The sequence below is a fragment of the Pan troglodytes genome, chromosome 14, assembly GCF_028858775.2.
Source record: "Pan troglodytes isolate AG18354 chromosome 14, NHGRI_mPanTro3-v2.0_pri, whole genome shotgun sequence".
NCBI lineage: Eukaryota > Metazoa > Chordata > Mammalia > Primates > Hominidae > Pan > Pan troglodytes.
The window spans coordinates 24,369,175-24,377,412 of NC_072412.2; positions in this window are offsets into that span (position 1 = coordinate 24,369,175).

Below are 8,238 nucleotides of genomic sequence, written 5' to 3' on the forward strand. Positions count from 1 at the left end.
TAATAGCCCACACATCATCAGAATGCTTGACGTGCTCTCAGTATGATCCCCAGCCTGCAGTGTGGGGTATGCTGCTTCAGAGCAGTGTTTGTGCCCATGCATGTGTATCTACACATCTGCACATGTGCACAGTGAACCCTTGTTCAGCTGTGAGATGGCTTGTGCCAGTCCCCATCTGGCCATCCTTTTTGAACCCTCCATCCTCTGGGTAATTTCCAGTACCCAGGCATTCCCTGGTGTTCTGGCAGGGTGGGTCTCTGCTCTGGGCTTCAAAGATGACAACTATCACGACTACCACCGCTGGGTGAATATGTATTAGACGAAGATCCTTACACATGAACTCTCTTACTTCATTCTCATCATAGTCCACTGAGGTAGGTGTTGCTATTCCCATTTACAAATGAGAAAACCTGAGGCTAGAAATGGTGATTCACTTGCCCAGAGCTAGACGTGAGTTAGGGCAGGTCCCAAGACTTTCATCAGCCTCAGAAAACAGAAGTCTTTCCATTCACTTTAGTACAGTCTCATTTCTGTAATTAAAAATGTCCAATTTCATGTTATAGTTGAACCTCCAACTTAATTTAAAGGGAAATGCTTCTCCAGACAGATTTGGTCTGTAAGTACCAATTTCCACTAAAAGAAACCAGGGCTCCTTGGAGAAATGATTGGTGTCAGAGTTGGAGCAGAAAATGTACAAGATGAGCCTAAGATTTCTTGATCCTGAAGGCAAGGACATAATTAGACCACATCTTCAAAACAACACAGGACCCAACCTGAAGGTGCATCAGCTCACCAAAGAGGAAAATCTGACCACCATAAAAAGAAAGATGGTGGCAATCAAATATAGGAAAAACTCATGGGCTTATAGTAACACTAAATCAATCAAACAAACAAAAATACCAAACTTATCAGCTCCCTTTGGAGGCTGCTATGGCACCTACACATTATTCTGAAAATCGGTCTATAACGTAGAAGAATCCAGCATTATTCTGCTGTTTTGTTTGTTTGTTTGTTTGTTTGTTTTTGAGACAGTCTCGCTCTGTCACCCAGGCTGGAGTGCAGTGGCACCATCTCGGCTCACTGCAACCTCTGCCTCCCGGGTTCAAGTGATTCTCCTGCCTCAGGCTCCTGAGCAGGTGGAACTACAGGCGCCTGCCACCACACCTGGCTGATTTTTGTAGTTTTAGTAAAGACGGGGTTTCAACATATTGGCCAGGCTGGTCTGGAACTCCTGACCTCAAGTGATCTGCCTGCCTCAGCCTCCCAAAGTGCTGGGATTCCATGTATGAACCACCACGCCCGGCCCTATTCTGCTTTTCATATACAGACTGCATTTCAGAGTAACCAAACAGTCAATAGGGGAAAATTCTGCTTAAAAGAAGAACCCACCTAATTGATAGCAAAGTAATTACATTGTTAGAAAATCACAATTTTGCAACCCCCAAAAGAAATAGTGGAGCTTCGCGGCAATCATTAGTGGCTGCTAAAATCCATCAGGAGAAAAGCGAGGTGCTAAGAGGCCTATCCCATGAATGAAAGGCAAGGGTCCTGTTTAGACCCTGATTTGAAGAAACCTGCTGAAAAATTCATTTCTGAGTCCAGCAGGGAAATTGAACATGGACTGCCTATTAGATATTAGATATTACAGGAATAGTATTAGTTCGGCTGGGTGTGATAATGTTATTGTGGTCATGTTTTTTTTTTAATATCCTTATCTGTTAGAGACATATACTGAAGTACATACCAGTAAAGTGATGCAATGTCTGGGATTTGCTTTAAAACACTCTAGGAAAAACAGTGTCAGGGCAGAATAGATAAAACATAAAAGGCGGAATACTGATAATCGTTGAGAGTAGGGGATGAGTGAATGGGGGTTCATTCCTGTAGTCTTTTTGTATATATGTGAAAACCTTCATAATAATTTTAAAAACTTTTTATAATGTTAAAGCTTCTCACAGCTTGCTTCTTCTTTGGGCTGGAAGGTGTAGAGGGAAAAGAGGGGTTCCCGTTTCTCCCTAAGCTTTCCATCTCTTCCTTGCCCAGTGTTCCAAAGGAAAAGTAAGGACAGGAACTTCCTCACCCAACAGGTGCCTTTGTGATCAAAGGTTGGTGTTTTCTGGGCCTGGGAGAGGTCATAGCTCCTTTTCCTTCAGGGTTGGGTGGATTTTACTTTATTTTGTGGAGACTCTCCTTTGTTGGGGCTCTTCCACCCACAGGTCTCTTAGCATGGGCATCAGCTCCTCTGGCTGGCCACTGGTTATCTCCCCCTCCCCACCCCACAGCCCCACGCATTTGGGTTTCCAGCCTGGCCTTCTCAGATGATGGCCGTTTACAATGGCTTTGGGTGGGTTCCCTCTTCCGTGGGGACCACACCTCATCCTAGCCCAATGGCTCAGCAATGAGATTGACTTCTGAGTCCCCTCATTTGTTTCCTTTCCAAATCATCTCCTGAGAGATACAAATAGGGACACTTGACTGGGGTGGCATCTGGCGTCATAAGTGGGGACAACAGCAGATCCTGTCACCTTCTGGGGACTGGTGCCATTTCTTGGCTAAGGTTGTCAGTAGAGGAATCCATCCACCCTCCTATCCACCCTTCCTCTCAGTCTTGTGTGCAGCAGGCTTCCCCAGGCTAAATCCACCACTGTGGGCCTGTCCCAGGAGGTCCAGAGGTATGTTGGTGTCTGCTACATCAGTCAGGGAGCTTTTGGCAGCAAGTAACAGAACACGTGACTAAGAGTGGCTAAAGCAAGGGGGGTTGTTATTCCATATACTTCCATATACTAAGTACAGAAGAAGACAGTTCCATATTGATCCAGTGATTTGATGGTATCCAGGCTCTGTGTCAGCTTCTCTGCTGTCTCTGTATTTTTCCCTCTTGGTCACAAGATGGCTGCCACAGTTCCAAGCATCACATCCTCACACGACAATATGCCAAGGCAGGAAGGAAAGGGTAAATCCTCTTCATGGAACTCTATTTTCAACAGAATGGAAAACCTTTCGCCAAATTCCCCAACAGACTTTACATCTCATTGGCCAGAATGGGGCCCCATATCCCCACTCCCCACTGCTCCAACCCAATCCCTCTCTAAGGGGACTGGGATTCTCATGGTGGGTTTAGACTCATCATGATTTTTCCTGTGGAACTGCTTCCATCTTCCCTCAGTCAACCTATTCCAGAACAGAATTGGGAGTTTGTTAGGAAGGGAAAGGGGGGGACTGGCTGTTGGTGAGCCACCACACTGTCACCACAGGCACCAAAGACAAACACCGCCTACTTCCACCTCGTAGCCCTGCCCAAGGCAAGTTCTAAGACCGCATTCACCAGTCTTTCTGAGTTGAAACCAGTCACGCACGTGATTGCGGTGACAGGAACGAAGCTGAGTTCTCCAGTGTGAGGAGGTTTGTTCTTGCCTCCTGTGCCCTGACGTGCCGAACAAGCTGAATGAAGAGTGGGAAACAGGCCCGGTGCTACTCCAGGACATGAGATCCGGAGCTGCAGGGCGGGGCTCCAGCAGTGCCCCCTCACTGGGGAACACTGCCAGCCTGGCTTTGCTTGTGCCTCAACTTCCCCAGATGGAAGCCTGGGTCTGCTGAGCCAGGGAGGCGGGAATGGATGGAGTCGGGGCAGGGGAAAGCGTAGGGGGTTGTGGCACTCACAAAGGACCAACATGGCTGTGACACAACAACAAAACACAAACAGCCTTTAGCGTACGTACAAGGAGCAGTGGGGAGGTAAGGTGAAAATCCGCCAGAACAGTGTGAGCGAGGGGTGTAGGAGCCTACAGCATCTGCAGATGCGGCTGCCAGGAAGCCCTGAGGAGCAGACTCAGAGGGCAATGAGATGAGAGTTGAATCCAGAAGGAAGGGAGAGAAAATGGTGAGTGGAGGTAGAGAGGGTGGCGAGGGACGGCAGAATGGGGAGGGGAAAAGGGTCCTTTCCTCTGGGTTTGCAGGTTCAGTCTTAGAGGCTGGACTTCTCTTTGTTTTCTCCTGAAAGGAAGTTAGTTAGGGGGAGGTTACGTCCACGTTAAGAGGCCTGTGGTGGGAGAGCCCCAACGAAGGAGCGTCTCTAAACTAGTTGGTTTCTGACGATCACTGAAGCACGTTATAGTGTGGCTTGTTTTCATTAGTTTGAATATCCATGCTCTGGGCTCGGGGGTGAATTTAACTTTCACCACTGTCACACATGAATCAGATCCTCCTCTTGGGGAGTTTGAATGTGAAATACAGAGAGTTAGAAAATAGGGGCGGTAAAGTGGAAGGGAAGGCAGGAGCAGAGCCCTGGAGGCCCCGCAGCCTGGGAAAGCATCGAGGCGAAGAAGCAGCGGACACAGGATCCCTGGAGAAATAAGTCATGCCCGGGTGGAGAGGGAGTGCCAGCACCAGAGAGGGGAGCGGCGCTGACACACAGAAGGGACGTCAGTGCTCCTGCTGCCCCGGGAACCACACAGCCCCGTCCCTAGAGCTGCTGTGCAGTCAGAATGAGAAAGCTTCCCCTCTATCCTCCTGACCCCTGCCAGGTGACACATTCCTCATTTCTTTATTTCCTCACATGTCCCTTTAATAAACCCTCCTTACTTAAAGTAACCAGATAAGTACCTTTCTTTGGCTCTAAAAGAGCTCATTAAGATCATCATCCTGTACTTGCTTCTCCATTTTGATTCTGAATCAATAAGAACATTTTTCCCATGGTGAAATATATTCCAGCTTTCTATTCATGAATGTCGTCATTGCTGTGGCTTTGGTATGCATGGATAGTGCGTGTGTGTGGACAAAAAACAAATTCAGTAGTTTATTCACTCACCACGCATGTTTTTAACATGCACACCAGGTGCCAGGTGATGAGGCTCCGGAGGTGAAGAAGATGGTATTAAAGCGTTATGATTCTATCTAGAATATTTTACACCTCAGAAAAGAGTGTAGAAAAACTGAAACCAAAGACAAAGGAACTATGGAGGAAGAAAGATTTAGAAGACATTCACTGGCTTAAGGAAGAAGAAAAGAGAAAGGACCACAAGCCTATCCATCTCTGCGGGGGACAGGAAAGCAATGAAGGTCCATCCATATGTGCACAGCACATGTCCCTCAGTGCCACTTGGTCCTCTCCATGGTGGTGGCTGTCCTCGGGGGCAACATGAAAAGTCTCCTGCCAGCACCCCTGATGCAGAGCCCCCTCCACCCTGGTGCTTCCATCATCCGAGTCTCTGTCCACCTGGGGGTCTAAGGCAGCAGCCGCAAGTGCGGCACCGGCATCGGGGATGCTGCCTGCATGCTGGACAACAGCAGCTAGATGCGTGGCTTTTAAGATCGAAAAGATAGGCCAGGCGCGATGGCTCACGCCTATAATTCCAGCACTTTGGGAGACTGAGGCAGGTGGTCAGGAGTTCAAGACCAGCCTGGCCAACATGATGAAACCCTGCCTCTACTAAAAATACAAAAATTAGTTGGATATGGTGGCATGCAGCTGTAATCCTCAGGAGGATGAGGAAGGAGAATCGCTTGAACCTGGGAGGTGGAGGTTGCAGTGAGCTGAGATTGCACCACTGCACTCCAGCCTGGACAACAAGAGTGAAACTCTGTCTCCACAAAAAAAAAAAAAAAAAAATTGAGAAACAATAAAGGTGTATGTGTCCAAGTGTGACTATTAACAGCGCTGTAAATGATGTATCTGAAAGAGCCATATAGACATGTGTGCTTTTGCATGCCAGAGTTTCAGAGGTCATCCAAGGAAAGGAAAAGAATGAGACTTCTGTGTCAGACACCAGGTCTGTGCTAGATGAGAGAGCACGGAAGCACCTGCGGCTTACATTTAGAACAACAAAGGAGTTGGGCAGGGGGATGGTACAGCAGCTCATTGGCTACCTGATTCAAGGCCAAAATCAAAGGCTGGATGCCTTTGCACTTCACTTGCATGGTTTTCTTTTTAAAAAGTGGCATCACTTGGAAATTCGTGCACTCTCTCAGAATCCTTCCAACCTGCTGTGAGAAATGTGTGCTAAGTGCACTTTTAAAAAGGAGTCAAGAATGATTTTTCTTACTGCAGTAGTTTGACTTCACACTCGAATAATGATTTTATGCTCACCTTGACTGTTTTCATGTCATCACTGCCTGGACTCACACACCGCATGGGAACTGCTCAAAGACAGTAGCAGCCACTGAGTAGTTTGGGAAATGCTTCATTCCACATCACCCTCAACGACCCTGCTCTTACTTAGTACAAGTGAGAACCATCACCGCCGGCTTGAACCCACCCATGAAGAAACATGGGCTCAGGAGGGGAAGCACCTGGTAAGAAACAGAGCCTTGACTTTCAACTAACAAGCCATGGGCCTTCAAAGAAATTAACCTAATAATCTGAATAAAATATAATAAGGCAAAAAAGTAAAGTTTTTGGATAAAGACTGTGGATTTTTTTGACTCTTCATACTAACACAATTCTCATCCCTCCGGCTGAGTTCACCTGACCCGAGACTGCATAGCTCTGCTTCACTTCTTCCAGGAGCGCACAACACCTGTGAGGCTGAGTGACTCGAGGAGTGACTAGGAGATTGGCCCAGTCCTGTTTGCTCATGTATGTTACGTATTGACACTGAGGACACTTCTTTCTGTCAGATGGAAAGAGTCGTTGATTTGCAGGAACAAGAGCCCCCTTCTCCTCCCTGGCCATGCTACCTGATGCCCATGAGTACTCCACAGTCTCCAGCCAGAGGCACATCTCACTCAGGGGTTGTCCAATTATCTGGATAGCAAATGGAGAAAAAAAACCACCCATCACCCACAAAACAGATCTTCCAACTGCTGCTTTTAGAAAAGCTCTTTGGACCCTTTTCACAAGATAGCGCTGAGGGTGAAGAAGGAAGCTCCTGCCCCTCCTAAAGCCAAAGCAAAGGCTCTGAAGGCCAAGAAGGCAGTGCAGAAAGGCATCCACAGCCAGAAGAAGAAGGAGAAGGAGAAGAAGAACCACACACTGGTCCAAGACACTGCAACTCTGGAGGCAGCCAAAATATCCTTGGAAGAGCGCCCCCAGGAGAAACAAGCTTGACTACTATGCCATCACCAAGTTTCTGCTGACCACTGAGTCCACCATGAAGATAGAAGACAACAATACACTGGTGTTCATTGTGGATGTTAAAGCCAACAAGCACCAGATCAAATAGGCTGTGAAGAAGCTCTATGACACTGATGTGGCCAAGGTCAACACCCTGATTCGGCCTGATGGAGAGAAGAAGACGTATGTTCCACTGGCTCCTGAGGACCATGCTTTGGATGGTCAACAAAATTTGGATCATCTCAACTGAGTCCTGCTGGCTAACTATATATACATATATCTTTACACCAGAAAAAAAAATTTTTTAATAAAAATTTAAAAAATTTTTTAAAAAAGCTCTTACAGGCCAGCTGCGGTGGCTCACGCACTTTGGGAGGTCAAGGCGGGTGGATCACCTGAGGTCAGGAGTTTGAGACCAGCCTCACTAATATGGTGAAACCCCATCTCTACTAAAAATACAAAGATTAGCCTGGTTTGATGGTGTGTGCCTGTAATCCCAGCTACTCAGGAGGCTGAGGCAGGAGAATCGCTTGAATCGGGGAATCGGAGGTTGCAGTGAGCCAAGATGGCACCGCTGCACTCCAGCCTGGGTGACAGAGTGTGACTCCATCTCAATTAATCAATCAATCAATCAATCAATCAGTAAATCAGCTCTTACATTTGCCTGGTTGAAGCTGTGGCTACATCACCACCTGCTATGCTTGGCACAGTTCTTGGCCCCCAGGAGGGACTCAGTAAGTGTTTGTTGAGTGACCGATTCACACTGCACGGCCTCTGTCCTTCTGCACATGGTTGTCCCAGCTCACTTACCTGCACTGCCCCTCTAAGTGAGACCCCTTGTGCAGGACCCGTGCAGGATAGATGTCTCAGCACCTGGGGCCGGAATCGCAGGGAGCATGGAGGTCCTACAGGATGGGCCAAGCTTCCAGAGCTGGTGTGGATAGCAGGAGCTCCACAGAGACCACATCAGCATCTTCTCTTCTATTTTTACTTTTAGAATAAAGGAAGTCACTCTCCTGCTTAAAACCTTCCAGGAATTTCCCCTTTTTCTTAGGGTGATCAAGTCTGAACTCCTTAACCCGGTCTACCTACCCCTGGCAACATGGCTCTTTTCGCTCTGTCCTAACCCACCTCCCACCACTGTCCCCTTCGTCCACTGGGCTCTGGCCACCTGGCTCCCAAGTGCC